The following is an 18,321-nucleotide window of genomic DNA, read 5'->3' as shown; positions in this document are numbered from 1 at the left end:
TGTCATTGATATAATGACCAAAGTTATGATAGGTGAGGGCCACATCCTCATGTCTGAACATCTGCGTGAGTACTGGCATGAGTGCTCGTAGCTCGTTCATGATCCTGTCAGATTTGGGGAGGTTGAGATTGCCACGTGTCACAAGAGCAATCAGTAGTATGAAGACTCCCTACAGCACCTGCCTCTCTCCCGACATTCTGGGCTCATGATTATTATGAGGATGAAGCAGAGTCGTTGCTCGGTAGTGGTCTCAGTTACCCACATACCGGTATTACGGTTGTATACTTGTCCGACTTTTCTCTCTTCATCCCTCATGCGATTAACCCCATCAAGAAACCACCCAGCATCAAGGAGCCGCTACACATTGGCAAGAACTCTCCCAAGCTCTTCCCTGGGCTCTTCAGTCCCCAGGCACAGTTGTTCGGGAAAGTTGGGAGCGAGTGCTTCGGCGATGATCTGTTGCCGGGTGGCAGCACCTTGGTCCTGGTCCATTCTTAGGGCAGACACCACCCCGATTAAAGCCAGATGCTCAACATGGAAACCTTGGCCCCTCATCCGCTCGATAGTGAACTCACCTAAGTTAAGGTACTGGAAAATGCAAGGAAGCACATCACCTCCCCGAACGATGGCACTTAAGATCTCGGGATTGTCCGCGGCGCCTTTGTCTCTGTGGTGCCTGTGCTGGTTGTTTCCCGGGCTGGCTCCATTACCTCCTTGCGCGTGACCTCCTGTGCTGCCATTTGGCCGATGGGGAAGCTGGATGATCTGCATGTCCTTTAAACGACCAGCAAGACCACCCAATGGTCGTCGAGTCCCACTCGGTCCTGAGGGGGAGAGGCCTGTGGCTGCGGTCCAGTCACGCTTGGTTGAGGGGGGCGGCTGACTGGTGGTGCAGGACCTGAGGGATCCACTTGCCTGACTGGCTCATCTCGAGAGCGAGCTTGAGGGTCTCTCCCAGAGGGGTCTTTGGGGCAGCCCTCACCAGCTTCACATTACTAACCTGTAACGATGAACAGCGTCAGTGAAAGAAAAAAAAAGGACGACCGCCGTCTTCTTCCCCAAACTCTGTCTGAAGAGCAAGGGGCGGTGCTCCTCACTTCAGGTCTCCTGGTGAGACGTTGCCCGAACCTTGGTAACCTTTTTTTGCTTTCCTTTATAATTTAGGAAGTGTAAAAAAAAAATAAAAAAAACCACACGTATAATAAATTGCAATACTATTAATTTATGTGGTGGCTTATATTCTTAAACAGATTTTCTGGACTATCAAGAAGTGATTAAATTCTCCCACTTTATGGTGCATCACATAAAAATAGAACATGACTGATTTTTTTTTTTTTAAGTTTTTGGTCAAGATAACGGATAACAAAAAAGTCTAACACGATCTCTGATATATATATATATCTCAGACTTAGAGCTTTCATTTTGTTTTATTTTATAAAGTATTTAAAACTTATTTCACACCAGTTGGCTATTTTTTTAGTTAACTATATACTTTACATTATCAAATATTTCTATTAAAACATAAATATAAGTGCTGATTTGTCTTAAAGTTGAAGTCTATGCCTCTGGCATAAATAACTTGCCATTTATTTCACCTTTGTTTATGTGTATCCCATGTGATGTACATGTGACCACATGGGTTTTTACCACAAGGTATTCCAAAATCCACAAAGTATTCCAAAATCAAGTAAATGTGAGAATTTGTGTGAACCATGTGCATATTTTATGTGGTACATGATTTTCAGATGTGACTTTTACATGTAAAATTAATGAGATTTTTATTACATATTCAGTATAATTACTCAATCTTTACATGGGAAAAAATCTGATATGTGGTGTACATGTAAGAAATGTGATCATATGTGACACATGCGATCCCATATTGAATAAACCATGGATCATATGATAAAAATGCTTCATCACATGTGGAACATGGGAACCACATGTGAATTTCATGGGATTTTTTTCTGTAAGGGTTGGTAGATGAGTTTCTGAGTGTGACAAACGAAGGTGTCGTAAATATCCTGTATTGCTTCCACCCACCACACACCCTGCCGTTCTTACTTTCGTCCCCTGGTTTACCGGTCACCGGACTTACTGGGTTAAAAGCAAGTAGTCACAGATCCTAAAAAGTAGTAGTATAAAAAGGCAAAAAGCTGTTCGGAAATCATGACAAGCTTTGCTGTAAAACAAATTTTGAAAAATCCATTGATTATTGGAAAGAGCGTAAAAAAATATCGACATACCATTTTTGATTAAAACAGAAACTCCTTTTATGTGCTTTTAATCTTTTCTTTTTCCATTCGGCTGCAATTCCCATTCTTGCATATGGGAATTACAAATCCTCCTTTGTAGCATAGAGTTCAAATGCACTTTGTTTTGTCATCATCCGTGATGGTTCAATATGATTGTCTTGGTATTGTGACAGTGCAGGTTAAATTGCACTCAACTTTGTGTTTCACAGTAAGTTTACTCAAACATATGAACACACAGACGTCCACACTCACACTCTTGGCTTAGGCTGAAGTGGGTCCTGATGTGGTTTGTGATTGGTAGCACTTTATCTGTGCAGATCTAGATCTCTAAAATCATTAATGGAGTTGAAGGAATGCCATTAGCACCTCATTCTGATTGTGTTAGACAGTAGCTGAGTACTCTCAGATTTGGCACAGAACAGCAGCAACAGAGAACAAGTTATATCGTAAAATTAATAAATATCTGATCATCAACGTCTGATCATATATGACAAAGATTCACTCATGGAGCTATAATGATCAATTACCATCAAACAAATGAAGACAATAATATCCCAATCTAGACATACAAAATGTAAAATGCTAAACTGTGTGTAAAACTTACACCTACCCAATATGATCTCTCCTTTCAAGGCGGTATTTTTAGAGTGAGATTTGTGGTAACGTTTTCTTTAGCAAGCAGCCTTTTGTCTCCTCCTTACCCAATTTTCTCACTTCTTTTTTTAACTGGTTTGAAGCATACCTTTTCCACTTGAGTGAAGTTGGCCCCTCCTACCTATTTCAAATCAGACAAAATTGGTGTCAAACGTTGTGCTACGTTTGTGCAGCAAAAATTTTCGTTTGCGCCGCTATCATTTTAAAGATATAAAGAAATGTTTCTAGAGGTCATCCAAGGTCAACCAGCCCCCCACCTTCTTCAAATCAGACAAAATGGGTGTCAATCAACTCAGCTACGTTTGTGCAGCAAAAATTTTCATTTGTGCTGCTTTGGCTTTGAAGATATTAATGAAAGTGTTAAGGTCAACCAGCCTCCCCACTTTTATGAAATCAAACAAAATTAGTGTCAAACATTACTGCTATGTTTGTGATGGTTTGTGAAGCAAAAATTTTCGTTGGTGTCGCTATCATTTTAAAGATATAAAGAAAGTTGGATTTCATAAAGGTGGGGGGGCCAACTTCACTCAGGTACCTTTTCCCTATCAAGACAGTCTAATTAAGAGTCGATGTAGCCTTGACACGCAAAATTGAAAGGCCAAATAGTAGTGTATTTGTGTACGACTGTGTATTTCAGTGAAATGGACTCAAAAAACCTTGCTTTTTAAGTGCTTGAGTTGAAGGACTACAAGCACTTCAACTTCAAGTTGAAGTGCTTGAAGGCTTCTTCTCTTGTTTCTTAAATACATGACAACTCTGATCTAAAGACAACTCTTAACCTTGTAGCTTACATATTCTTCCTTCAAGAGTTTTTTGACCCAGCAATGTTATCTTTCCGCATCAACTCACAACCACAAATATTATCATAAAAACCTCCACTTAGACATGCAGATCTACCACGACCACCTTTTCTATTCATCAATATCCAGACAATCAAGTCACTGCAAGCTGTAACAAATGGAGTTCAAATCATATTTCACATAGTGGAAATAATGGTGATAAAGTTAAAAACAACTCAAAATGAGGCCCCAGAATCAAAGAAAATAGTTGGGACAAAATGCAGATATCAAAAGGAGCTTAGGCTAAGAACCAAATGGGGAGAATATATTAAAGGATGCACCACACAAACAAAAGCACCTGTACAAAATGAAAATGCTTTACTTCTACTGTACATCATTGCATTCCAGGAGTTAGAACTATAATCCACCAAAGCATTGCCTAAAACCACAACAGCCCAAGAACATGTAAGTTTAAAAAAAAATAAAAAAAACTTCAAGAAAAAAACAACAACAAAAAAGCTATGTTTTAATGTGAGTTTCTTTAATTAAATTTAAGCTTCTCCAATTCTGGGGGTAGTCACCAGAACACAAATATAAGACGACATTGTTTGAGATAATAAGATTTCCCATTTAAATTTGGAATTGAGCCAACAGACAAGCTAAAACAGAACAGTGGGGCTTGTTTGCATTTGTATTTAAAGCCTACACTGTCAGTGAGGGAATGAAACATCAGAGCATACACACAAATGTATTTGAAAAGAAATTTACATTTAAGATGGGTTTTGTTAAAATCAGAGGAAAAAGCAGCAGCAACTTTTTCCTCTTCTGTGGAAAAAGCCTGTACATCACCATAAAAATGGGTCAGACTAATTAAATTCAGGGAATATGAATAACACTGTTTAATTTCCTGTATAAACATGCCAAATTACCTTTAGCGAAAAGTACCAACATGTAGACATAATGACAGGGCTTCTGGGAGAAGGTGCGGAGGAGTTGTGGACCAGGTTCAGACAAGTTTAACACTACTGGTGCCTTGAGGGACAGTGCAGACAACTTTCACCGCATTATTTGAATAAATCAGCATTGGGCAAAGGATAACAGTAAAATAAAAAGAGAATGTCACTGCAACAGAACTTAGAGAGATCAGAAAAATACAGCAGAAAGGTGCACTAATACAGATGTACACGAATAACTGAGTGAGTGAATACAAAGCTGGTTTTCGCTAAAAACACTTACCCATCAAAAAAATCCTCAACACATTTATCATTCCAGTATTAGACATCATAAAAAGGTGTTAATTTTCAACTGGTTTGAGCTCGCCAGGGACCAGAACAAAGAAAGAAGAAAGAAAAAAAACATGACACACTAAAGTGACTGCTTCTGAAGCAACCCTCAAGCAAAATCAGGTTTTTTGACAAGTTCACTTTACAAGATTAGACTTGCTCAGGCTCAAATATCTTGTGACAGTTTGTTTTTAATGTTCATCCAGATTTTAGCTCCTTCTTTCTACATCATGCAGTAACAGCAGGTAGTTTCTGAAACAGACTTGACCTCTGAGATTACCTTCTTAGACAGGGAAGCTTGATAAACCTAAAGGCTTTGTGGGATGATTATGCTAAAAACAATACACAGCTGTTTTAAATGCATCTCTAAATCTGCTTCTACTGTGGATTTTTTTTTATGACCTTGTAGTTTTACACGGACTTGGATAAGACAAAACCAAAAATAGGTGCTAAACTACATCCAGGTAAAGGATGAGAATGGTTGTGGGGTTTTTTAAGTCACTTTTCCCATTTTGTACACCCAGAGGAACAAACTAATGTACACTAAAGCAGATCACAATGCACATCTGTGAGCCTCATCAGAGCAGTGGATGATTTGGTTTACTCAAAGCACGTGGATTACAGCCCTCCCTTATAATCCTTAGAAGACATGTCTTTAAGATGCCAGTTCTGGTTTATGATGCACAGCTGGAACAAGAATAGCTGCTTGTTTCATTAATCTGTTGCTTTTTTTCTACTTTACCATCTCCTAAGCTCCTATTGTTCCACTAAGAGAGAAAATACTATTTATTAAAGGGAAATGCAAACCAGTACGTCGTAATTATGGCATCAACATTTAAGAAAATGGCACTTGTGTCAGTTTAAGTGTATTTTCTTAAAGAAAAACTACAGTTTAGCAGCACTATGCAATTATGCAGTAAATCACTGGCAAATGTGGTTATCAGAATTTCACTGAAAAAAACTATTCATAAATCAAATGTCACAGCAAAGAAAAAGACATCACAAATGTCCGAGATTCATAAATCACATAATAAAAAACTAATGCATAAAATGAATGTTCCAAAGCTTTTTTGTATTTTCCACAAAAAAGGCAACAAAAAGACAACTTTATAAAATTACATACTTTAATTCTCTACAGGGAATCGTTTAATTTGTACTTGGAAATGTCCAAAAATGCATTATCATCTGTATCATCTGTATGCCAAGTTACAGCAATATTTGTACTGCATTACAGAACTTAGAGGAAGTTCTTAAAATATATTTATTGCAGTACTATGACTGCTACTACAACTATTGCAAACTAATATAACTAAACTTCTAATTAAAAAAAAAACATCTTTGTAGCGTCACTCATGGTATGTTTTTGTCAACAGATTTACAGTATTTATGATCACTTACCATGAACAGAAAAAAAATGATTCTCAGTTTTAAAATTTACAGGACAATACTGGGTATTGTTTTTTTACACTGAATGCTTGACAACAATGACTGATGGTCATTTACCAAGAATACCTCAAATTGTGTTTTGCAGTGTATCCACTGTAATAAAAAGCACAAACTAAAGGTGTAGAAGGAGACTGATACGTTTACTGAAAATGCACCGCTGATGCGTTTTCAATCTTGACTTTTTAGTTTTCACTGTCAGAAAAAGACATACAGCCTTGTTCAAACTACATTCTTGATGGGGGGGTGAATCATGTCATAGTTTGTCTTCCTGTTCATATCCCTATCCAGGACACATTACCTCAGTCTATGCCTTGTGGGATAGATGGAAAATGTGGGACACACCAGGGAAGACAGCATGTCTACACCTGCAGAGACTTGCAGCCTCGACTTTAACAATCTCAGAATACTGAAAAATGAGCAGTTTGACAAGATGTGTCAAATGTTCCCTTACAGCTGCTGAGACATTCCAGTTTTAAGCACATTCAGTGAATTGTGCCATACAACTGCTACCACCCGGATCTGATAAACGAGCAGAAGTGGCAAAGTGGATGTGTAATTTCCATAAAAGGTCAAAGTGAAAATGAGAAATTTATTACAAGAAATGACTATGATTAAGTGACTTGATATTTAACTTTCTCTACAAACAAAATATAATCAAGTCCTTAAATTTTTTTTTTTTTAAATGTACTTGTACACACATGGCAATCTATTTCTGTGCACCATTTTTGACAAACGCATCCAAACACTAAAACCAATGTTGTCATAAAGTCATAGCAGGTAATAATTGCCAGTAATTTTAAATAATTGTCTGTAATTATGGAAAGCAGCCCACTGTGAGCTAGAAATGAAAGTGTTTACAATATTGATGTCTAACTAGTAAAATCATTGCATTAGAATAATTTATGCAGCATAATGATGCCCATTTATGTAAATTTAAATAAAAACCTTAGAAACTTTCAAAAAGGTTAGAAAGTATTTTCACATTTTCTCCTATAGTGTAATTCTAAGCTTAGAGCTTGAAAATTGAAACAATAATAATTATGTAAAATACATACATCACAAAAATATAATTTGGGAGAAAAAAAAAAATCTATTAAAAAAATGGTCAGTTTGTTGTTTTTAAGGATTTTGTTTGGACATTAGCAAAAAATAAATAAAAAATAAGCAAAGAGGAATGACAAAGATTAGTACAGAGGACTTATTCTATTTTCATTAACAATCTAAAAACCATGCAATGGAGGTGAAAACCTAAGAAATTTACCTGAAAACAAAACTGTTAACTAAATGTACAAGCAAAACCTTCTTCACCCGAGTCAAACGTGAGAAGCAGACCACCAACTGAGAAATGGATAAACAGAGTTTACACTTGATTACATAACTTTTCACAGCTTATCCCTACTTATCGGTTACCTACTACTAAATGCTTCTCCTTTTACCTCCATCTCCAAGCCTGTGGCATAAACACATCAGACAAGCTTTCAAGCCAAAAGTCACATAAAGCAGCGAGCAAGAGGATGCAAAATTGTTATTTACCATTTCACCACACTCTTCTCCCCTCTTCTTCCGTGCATTGGCTTTTCATGGAGTCACGGTCATTTTTAAACTTGAAGTGAGATGGAGAAAACCCTTTTGAACACATGCTAACGCGTGGTCCTGCATATTTGGTTTCAGCATCTGCCTGGCGGGCCCGCAACAGCCCAGTCAAAGCTCAGCTGGAACAACCGCCATGACAATTGCAGAACGAAGGGACAAGAAGAGAAAATGGTTGAAGGAGGAATAAAACCCTCAAGCATTTTTACATCCGTTTGTAAACTCAAATGATACGATGAATTTCTGGTGAGCCAGAAATTCATCGTTTTAATGCCCCTGCAGTAAGCAGGATCGTAAAATAGTATGAATCAGCAGCGTAAAACTCCCGACTTCAAGGGCGAGAGCTCTGCAGCTGTTAGATGCGTCACTAGCCCCCCAAAAAACTATTTGTACCACAAACTATTATTTAACTGATTAATGACTAAAAATGGAAGACTTTATCTGATATAAAAGTCCAAAATCATACATTCAAATCTTGCTCTTCATTCAAACTGCAATAATTAAACTGCTGAAAGTCCAAGATTTAGCTGAAAATAAATGCAAGGTTTTATGCCAAGTGAGCAAAAAAAAAAAAAAAGTCTCCAACTGGCTGGTGCGAGTTTGGCTGCGAGTCAATCAATGCCTTTGCACAGACATAAGCCATCCCAAATCCTATCAACAGAAAAAAAGATACTCAGGAAAGGCAAAACGGAGTCTTACACAGAAAGAAGGAAAACACAAAACCCTGTTTAAGTCTTGCTAATTCTTTCTGTAACATTCCTCAAGTTATGCCGCAAGACAGTGATGTGCCCTTAGGGGAGGGAGAAGAACAGGAAGAGGTGGAGTCATCATAAAGAAGGAATAACACCGAGTTGATTCTCACTCAATCTCACTACCTTCTGGCTAAAATAGCAGCAGGGGTTCCCCCTTAAACCTGCTGTTCTACAATTACTGTGGTAGCACTGAATATTGATGTTCACCGACACTGAAGGGGGACTGGAAGTGTCGAGGTAAAAGAACGAGTGTAACAGCATGGGGATGAGACAAAAATAGAAGGGTATATCATCATTAAATTCTCAAAGGAAACCTGCAGGATCCCTCCTACTAGCACAGTGAATTGTCTCTGTAAATAAAATATAGTAATAATCTTGGTATACTTGATTATAGCACTGCATCCTTAGAGAAGTCTGCAAACAGTCAATGAGAGCAATACCACATTTCAATAAGTAAATTATAACTGCAGATCTATTCTAGGTTATGTTGTTATTGGCTACATTTTGTTTTGTTTTTTTAAAATGAAAGCTCTCCCGTGTGTGTGTGTGTTTTTTTAACATTCCCACTTTGAAACGATGCTTTGAGAGCTCACAACTAAAAAGGAAGTCACTGACCTCTTTCAACACCAAACATCGAGCATCGATTCTCTTTTCAAGCTGAAACAAGTTCAATTTTTCTAAAGAGCACCACTTATTAAGGTCAATCCACAGCTTCAGCAAAGTAATAAAGTTCAAGAAGAGTTGAGGCCTATGATGAGGGTAACTTTTAGGAGCAAACACACCGCAAACAACCTTTGGAAGAATGTTGAGGCTTCATGCACTGTTGCTCGAAAAGGTTAAGCTCTAGATTCTCAAACTAACAAGAAAAGGCTGACCTACAAGCAATTTTTCAAGTAAAAGAATATGGTGAATTGAAAATGATTTACACTTCTGCAAAATGATTTGTACCTCTGTCACAAAGGCAAACAATTTAATGTGCATCCTTTTGTTTTTATTCTTCTGTGCATGAAAGCATAAACCCAGATTGGATAGAGTTTAAACAGGAATTTTTAAGTCTACCCTCAATCAGATTTGTTGGTAAACCACCTTAAAACTATTATAAAATAAATTTGTTAGTGATTATAGATTGAAAAGTTTTAAAAAGAATAAAAACTTCTCAAAGTTTACAGATTTTAAAATTAGGTTTAGTGGATGAACAATAAAATAGTCAATGCAGCATGTTGTGCAAATCAGAGGGGGAAAAAACAGTTCAATTGAGGAAAAAGATCATATTTAGAAGAGTGGGTCTCTTTCTGATCTGGACTAATGGAGCATGCAAGTACGTGTGTGCGTCTGCTACAGCATGGATTTCTACATTTCTTTGCAAGGACCAGGATGAAAACAGAATTAGGAACTTAATCCTTGCGTGGACTTAGGGCATCAGTGAAGGAGCAAATGAGAGTGAATGTAAGTGCGACAAAAAGCCCTAAGACTGTCTGCAATTTTCTCATCATTTCATGCATCTGAAACAAAACTAATTTACTGCTCGTCATGCTTGGCTTGACATACACAAGCGCAGAACCAATATGCCACAGCGCGTCAACTGCCGCTGCATCAAAGAGAACTGTTTATACATCAGAGTCACAGCTCCATATGAATCATAGGGACCTGGGAGAAACGCCTAATATGGTCTTATCAAAACGAGCAGTCGGGCAAACCAACTGATACGCTGGTGCCTTTCCACATCGCCCTGCCTCCCGTCTACAACAACATCCTTTTCTCTGTTTATACCCTTCCTCATGGGTCATTCCAATGTCACAGCAGTCAGTTTTTTTGCCTGGCACCATACACACACGCACACACAGATAAAGTTATGCGCTTGGAGTAAGAAAGAAAGATACAGAAGGGGAAAGCTAGAGGCAGAAACTGTGAGAGAGAAGGACTGAGTAATAAGATGAAATAATAGCACCAGAGAATACTAGAGGGAGGAAAGAAAAGCGGTGCAGCTGTGATAGAGCATGTGCATGTGTTAAACCCCTTAAAAAAGGCAAGTGACATCTTAATCGGACCCTGCAGTCAAGAGATGTTCTTAACAGTAAAAACATATACACAGACAAATCTTTCTAGTTTTGAAGCATATGCTGACTTTACTGTTCAGATGAAAGCAACGGTTCTCATTAAAATGGATGCTGTCTCATGTATTGATTTATTCTCACAGTGTTCACAAATCTTTTTGTTTGGAGATCCTCAGTTTGGATTTTGCTGTCATGGCTGGGGCAGACATCGATATGTAGTGCAGTGGTGCATAACAAAAGGCTTAATTACACACTTGTAAACTGTTATTCCTTTAATGCAGCATACATTTTTCTGCATGAAACCAATTATCTGAGTTGGTGCAATCCATGGGTCTGACCTTAATGGAAGCATGGCATGAAGCAAGACCACAGCTGAAAGAACGCCTTAAGAAATGCAGTTGTTCGCTATTCAGGTAGGAAACATGTTGAAGGAGGGGCAAATCTCACTGAACAAAACGTCCCCACTGCGATACATGGTGGTGGCAGCGTATCAGATTTGTGGGGAAGCTTTTCTTCAGCAGAAAGAGGGAGGTTTGTCCAAGCTGAAGAGAAGATGGATGGAGCCAAAAATAGGGTAATTATCAAATACTTGACACAGGGTCAGTTTAACATTACAACAAAACAAGTACTGCCAGTTTAACAACAGAGCTGTTTAGATCACAGCATACTTGTGTCAGAATGTCCTAGTCAAAGTCTGAGACCTAAAAATCTAATTGTCCAAAAGTGAAAGCGACATATCACACCTCCAAAAGCTGGAAATGCAGCATAAAGTGGTTCTACAAAGTGTCGACTTGAATGCAAATGCAGGCACCACTTTTATGTACAATTTGTCTTCCACTTTAGCAATGCACTATTTTGTGATTTTTCTCTCTCACCCATTTTTTTATAAAATGCATTAAAGTTTGATAGTAGTATCATTATAGGTGAAAAGGTATGAGAGAGATGAAAAGGTCAATGTACTATTACAGCTAAAAAAAAAAAAAAAAGAAGGAATCACACCACCTAAAACCTGCTTTCAGGTTAACATCCCTGTCATTGCTCTGAAATATGCTAGACACATGACGGTGGGAAGAACAGTTGGGGACACAGAAATACAATTTGCAATCTCCTCTGTGGTGTTGGGTGGCGTGAGAGAGGAGCGAGCCTAATTGGACACTGGCCTGTGTCTGGTAGTCCTGTCACAGCCCACAGGGGTGTAAGTGTGTACAAGTGAGGAAGGGAGGGAGGGAAACAGAGGGAGAGAGAATGAGAACAAACAGAGAACTCCATTCAGGTCTAATTCACAGACGCATCATTCAGTCTGACATGACGATACGTCTCTGTGACCGAAGTATTCATATGGGGCCTCGCCAGCCATTCACAGATGCATCATTCACACCCACACTCAGCCACACAAACACACTTCCGCTGGATCTTGCCTACATGGCCACTAGGCATTTATATCACTATGGAGAATCTGTCAGAGATTTTCCCCGTTCATATTCAGTTAGTTTTCCCTTGACATGAATACGCTGCAAAGATTTTATGTGGCGCTTATTCTTGCAAGGGTACTGCCCCCAAAACGCAGTTAATGTCTTCCACTACCAAGGCTGGAGTGAGAGTTTATCCATTAGCAAGTCATAATATTGACAAGGCTTGCTCTTGTCAAACTGCAGCGCTATAGCCGTAACATTGGCCGACACACCGGGGCTGGTATGTCAATGTGAGGTGCTTATGTGCCAATAAAAGCTGCCGTTCCAAGTCTTATGGCAGCCTTTGATTGACGGCACGCAGGAAGAGGAAGGGAAAATTTGCACGGCTGAGGGTGTTACTACGCTCACAGAGGTCAACACGCAGTTGGAATTTGATGAAAAGACAAGGATGCAAGATGATGGCAAAATGGGATTATCAGACTGCTTTGGAACTAAATATTTGTTTTGCTCCTGGATAGCTGCAACAGCAGAATACACACAGCTTATGAGTAAGCACATGCAGAGATGTGTTAAAATAAGATATCAAATAAAACCCAACAACTTGTCACGTTAACAGAAGCAAAGTTAAGTCAACGTGCAATTTGAAATCATGCCCGTGAATCTCAAAAGCCAAGTAGCTTTCAGCAAGTTATTGCCTGTATGTTTGAGACAGCTATGACTGTGGTATCCAACCAGGTTCTTCAAGAACAACAATCCAAGACTTCAGTAAAAAATACACAATTTCTCATGACAATAAAAGCACATAAACTATCTGCCTCACAGCCTGTGAACCACATTTACCCTTATGGATTTCCCACCTACAGCCTTGTCCTTTTACCCTACCTGCTATATTAAGGGTGATTTAATTTAAATAAGGTATGTCGTACTTTTGACTCAAAATTCCAAAGTTGAGTAAATATTTGACAAATAATAGTGATCTTTACAAAAATTATAGGATGATCCAAATTGGATTTGCAAGAGTAAGAGCGAATTTATACACTGAGTCCAAGTTCTAAGTGGATGTAAGAAGAGAGAAACCAGTAGAGGGGCTCAGAGCCACTGCTGTAACAGGGTTCTGCATTATCTACAGGCAGGAGATACAGCTTTCTGTGCATGACGTGAAAATAATAGTGAGAGCAAGGGAGGAGAGGATGGAGAATAGATGTAATGATAAAGAGAGCTAAGGAATAATGTACAAGACAGATTTTTACCACAAGACATAATTCATACTGCAAGGCTGAATAGGCAGCATGTCAAAACAGTCTGCAATGTCATGCTTCTCTTTTATCTCAAACACAGTTTTAGCACCAACAAACCTTCAAACTCAAATGCAGATGACAGCCTGTAGTAAAATGACCGTGAGTTAGGCAGTACAAGGCGATGGGTGACCTTCCAACACAACAAATGAAAATTCTTAGTTTTTAACTTTGAGTATTGAGACAAAGATCCCTACGTCATTTGCTGTGAAAATAAAAAATGTATGCTAAATAAATCTGTTTCAATTTCCCCTTTATATTAAGCCACAATATAGTTATTTTTGACAGAGTAAAAAAAATCCAACCATTTGAGCATGCAAAGGGTTAAAATCTGCACAAAGAACATTTGAATTCCTAAAACAAGTTTATGTCTAATCTTCTAAGTACTGTAGAATTAAAACAGTTCTGCCACTACAATAAAATTAACTGACATTAAACTTAGACAAAGTCTATTCTGATAGGATGGCCTGATGTTAAACCCAGTCTTAAATGTTCCATTTCAAAAACTTAGAAGATGGTATATCCCAGTGACCTGAAATGCTCTGAGAGAAGGAAGCTTTAAAAAAAGTTTTTCAGAATGTATACAAAGTTGCTCTATAATTGATATTTATTGTCGACTCAGTCTGCAAAACCCATCCAACGCCAAGTCATAATACCTTACTGAAATGAAACTGCAGCTTTTCAGAAAGCCATATCCTCCAAATATGTCAGATAAGACCGTGGGAAATGGAGCGTTACTTAGTTTGACCATTTCAATAATTTAAAGCAAAGTCTAGACTGATTCCTTTTGAAGTCGAGCAGTCTGAACGCCCCTATATTTAAAGCAAAGCATGTACGTTACTTCAATCCCTTTAGGCACTATGTATGACCGTTTATTTAATCATTTTAAAGAGAGGACGACTAACAGTTTGAGATGCTGTTCTCGTCGGCTCACATGAAGGGCACTGGCAGCGCAAAAATTAGGTGACTCGGGCAACATAAGGTCCCGAAGCAAGCGGAGTAGCAGGTATTTTAGTTTTCTGCAGTCCTAAATATAAAAAGTCATACTGTTGTGAGGGACAGGTGACTGATCCTGCAGCGGGATAAAGTCTGTCCGATCGCTTGAGCTGAGCGGGCATGGCGCAGCTAGAACAGGTGCAACACGCCTCCTGTCACCTGGCTGGTGCAGTGGGGAAGCCCAGCCTGATCTACGGCTATCAACGCATCGAAAGCGCTATAAAAACAGTCCTGATGGATGGAACTAACCTCTTAAAAAGACAATTTCCTTACCTGTAATCTATGCAGATATCAGTCACAACCGCATCGACACTGCGGAGAAGGGGCACCTCCACAGCAAATCCCAACTCTGCTCACTCCCTCCCCAAAAATGAGAAAGGTTCAGAATAACGATATATCCTGATCAAGCGGCTTGTTCACTTTAAATCCCGGACAGCGGCACAGTTAAAATGCGATTCCTGCACTGGGAAAAAGAAATAGCAGCAGACTTCCAGCGGCATTCCCCGATCAGCAGGGCTCTACACCAAGCCGCTTTGAGCGCTCTGAGACCCGGGAGCCGCACCTCCCATCTCCCGGCGAGGACGCACTTGGTATGCCGTGGGAAAAGCCGCTGCGCCGTACACGGGATATACCGCAGGAGGCTGCGTCTGTGTGCGTGAAGGTGCGTGCGTGTAGTGTAGATGTGACTCAGTGCGGTGCTCCTGCCCTACTGAGGTGCTGAGGCTGCTGCAGCGGAGTGCGAAAGAGAGAGGGAAGGGAGGACGGAGGGAGGGACGGACAGAGGTGGAGAGGAAGGCAAGCAGAGTTGTTTCAGCTTCGGGTCGAGAGGATGGAGCTTCGACGAATGTTTTCACCTGCGTCCCTGCCTCGTCCGCAGTGACATCCCAGATCGAAGGGCGGGGTGTGGGCGGGGGGGGGGGATTTGGTTTATCTTAAATTCTTGGAGCCTGGCTGGAGGCTCAATGCGCATTTAGACCATAACAATACAGCCCGCATCAAAGAGGAGTATTTGTAAGGCAGAAGTGCCCCTCACAAGGATCTAAAGCACGCCACTCCTGCCATTTTAATGACCGCATGTTTGCGAAACCAACCAAATTATGCAATTAATAACTGCGTTTAACCTTTCAAATCACAGAGGGACAACATGTAGTATTAAGCTTTGTAAAATGTGCAGTGATGCCAGGAGAGTGTTTCTGTAATGCGTTCATCTCGCTAAGAATGGGATTTGGCAAAGCCAAAAGTGGATTTTTTTTTTTTACAATACAGGGGTGAAATGATCAGATCATCGGATTTTTGCATCTAATCTCAAGATCATTTAAAGGCAGAGATTAGGCACACACAGCAACATAATTACGACCCCTGCATAGTTGTGAGGGATTTAAATCTGCTCCCCCCCTCCTAATGATGATACTTAACATGCCTCGGGAATGCACCCCCACCATCCTTTTGCATTTTAAGCAATTAATATTCTAAAAGCCTAATTATGTAATCATGTATTCAGCGAAATAGGCTGCATGGTGGTACAGGAATAACGCATTCTCCATAAAATAGCCTTATGTGCACATTAAAGCAATTTAAAACTAATCCATCAACACTGACTGCACATTACACAAGCAACACTTTTTATGGGATGTATTGGTTTCAAGGAAGCACATTCTGCAAGTAAAATGACCATATGAGTTTATAAAGCGTTCAAATAAACCTTTTGTAGTAATGGGGAATTCAGTTACCACCCCTTAACCAGCTACATTTTTTTTTTTTTTGTATCTAGAGTTTTAAGGTCTTTTAAAGAGTCTGCTGCAGCATCCTCTCCCACTGTCCTGCCTCCCTCGCCCCCCCTGCTCTCACTTCCAGAGCGGGGACTTTCGCTTTGAAACACTGCATCAGAGCCCCACCTACAGGCCAAATAGTCTTTACAACCAGACAGCCGAATGCAAACCACAGAAACACCTGCCTGCACACTCCTCTGTCAACATGTTTAACCGTATTTCACTGACATTTTGAGACCAGTTTCACCGCAAAGACGTGTTTTCATACTAGTGCTGCTGTATTGTTTAGTCACACCGCATCTACACAGCGTTTTATGGAAATGGCTAATAATCCTACGGTGCGTTCAAGTACACCTCGTAGACTAAATTATCTCGTTTGAAAATGAATGCGTTCAAATTAGTGATTGTTAAAGGCACAACATTCGTCTTCATAGCTCCCTAAATAGCATATTTGACCATTTTCAAGTGATTTTACCGTTTAATGTTGTTTTTGTTTGTTTTGTTTTAAATATTAAACAATATGCAAACCAAACATCTAATCAGAGCTATATAGTATAACTAAAAGCACATTGCAGTCCTTCAAAACACTCTTGACTGGTTGCTAAAAAGAAAAGTCAGAGTATTTTTCTTGAATATCAGATTCTTCTACTCTTCTGTGAAGATTTAAAAGACAACACATTCTAAGAAAAAACATGAAACAATATTATTGGGTCAAATTTTCTTTACTGTACTCTGGTTTTACACATTGCTTACGATGAAAAGAAGAGAGTAATAATGTCTTAACTTCATTTTTTTAAAGGTAATAGAATATTTAAAGCAGTCGTGACAGAACAATACAATGAGATTATTAAAAACCAACAAACGGCATTAAAATCACTCCATAATGATCAAGAATAAACAAGAATGTTGCGCTAATTTCCCATCTGAAAAATTATAAAACCATTTTATGCATATTGTACGACTTGACCCTACCGTCTGAGCTGTTTGTTGCTGTTGTGTTTTTTGCCTTTCCAATTTTAACAAATGTTGATACGTTACTTAAGTGCAGCTTTTGATTTTGTCCAGTAGTATCGAAAACACAACGAAGAAATTTTTTTTAAGTTATATTACACGGACCTTAAAACAACGAGCTTACGTATGATTAGGTTAGCCATGTTAGAAGCTAATAGCTTCGCCCAGAGTTGAGCTATTGGAATAATATGCGAGCGAAGAGTAGGCGGAAGAGAAAGAACCGTAAAATAACTCTCTTACCTCGAACGTTTTCCACATCCAACTTTCATATAAATTAACCCAGTCGTTCCAAAACATTTTACAGTTTCATTAAACTCTAATTATATTAAAACTTCCGAAAACCTGATCTTCGTACAGTGTAAAACACGCGGAGCTCTAATTAATAATCAAATCCACCTGCAGGTTTTCTGATCCTCCTAGCAGAGGGCTTTCGGTCGACCTCAAAGCAGAACATTTTTCGATTATACTCGTAAAAACTCAAATGTACTGAAAGGGAAGCTTTACAGTCTTTAATAGCAAAAAATAAATAAAAAAAATCTCAATATTTTACTGAAAGAAAGATTGTTGGCACATTTTATTTTATTTCAAAATACAATGTGCACATTGTAATTAAAATGAGATCTGGCATACACATAGGATGGATTATTAATGAATTTATAATATGAATAAATGGAGTGATCATTTTGGGATTTGAAAATAAACTCAATACTTTTTTTTATTTTTTTTTTAGCTTTCCATATTTCAGTCACTAAAAAGCCAGGTTCCAGATTCTTAATAGGCTGTAAATACTAAAACTGATATTTGTCTGGCTTATACCAGACAACAAACATGTATTATCATGCTGTGTGCTACTCAATAAGTGACTATGTACATTTGACCAAAATATTTATTTGGGGATCTTCGACCAAGTACATGAGCTTAATTTCTTTAATACGTTGACATGTAAAATCTGCATTTGGTTATCCAGCGAAAATTCCAAATCTTCCCACATTTTCCAGATTGCAATGGAATTGTGTTTATTGCTG

The 18,321-nt window shown here is 38.8% G+C and overlaps 1 protein-coding gene across 3 annotated transcripts in view; it reads right to left on the bottom strand.

Moving 5' to 3' along the window:
• plxna4 (plexin A4) overlaps positions 1 to 17,698 on the bottom strand; it is a 236,777-nt gene extending 219,079 nt beyond the window's left edge. Inside the window, exon 1 of one of the 3 annotated variants that reach the window (XM_008400677.3) lies at positions 17,537 to 17,698. The gene's annotated coding sequence lies outside the window, so the exon portion shown is untranslated. Of the gene's footprint in view, positions 1 to 14,789; positions 15,393 to 17,536 lie in introns of those variants that run through there. The other 2 variants (XM_081603886.1, XM_008400675.3) reach the window with 2 other exon arrangements.
• Between the last annotated feature and the right edge of the window lie 623 nt (positions 17,699 to 18,321).

This window comes from Poecilia reticulata, chromosome 23, assembly GCF_904066995.2.
Source record: "Poecilia reticulata chromosome 23, P_reticulata-male-v2, whole genome shotgun sequence".
NCBI classification, from domain to species: domain Eukaryota; kingdom Metazoa; phylum Chordata; class Actinopteri; order Cyprinodontiformes; family Poeciliidae; genus Poecilia; species Poecilia reticulata.
This window is presented reverse-complemented; position numbering and strand designations above follow the sequence as displayed.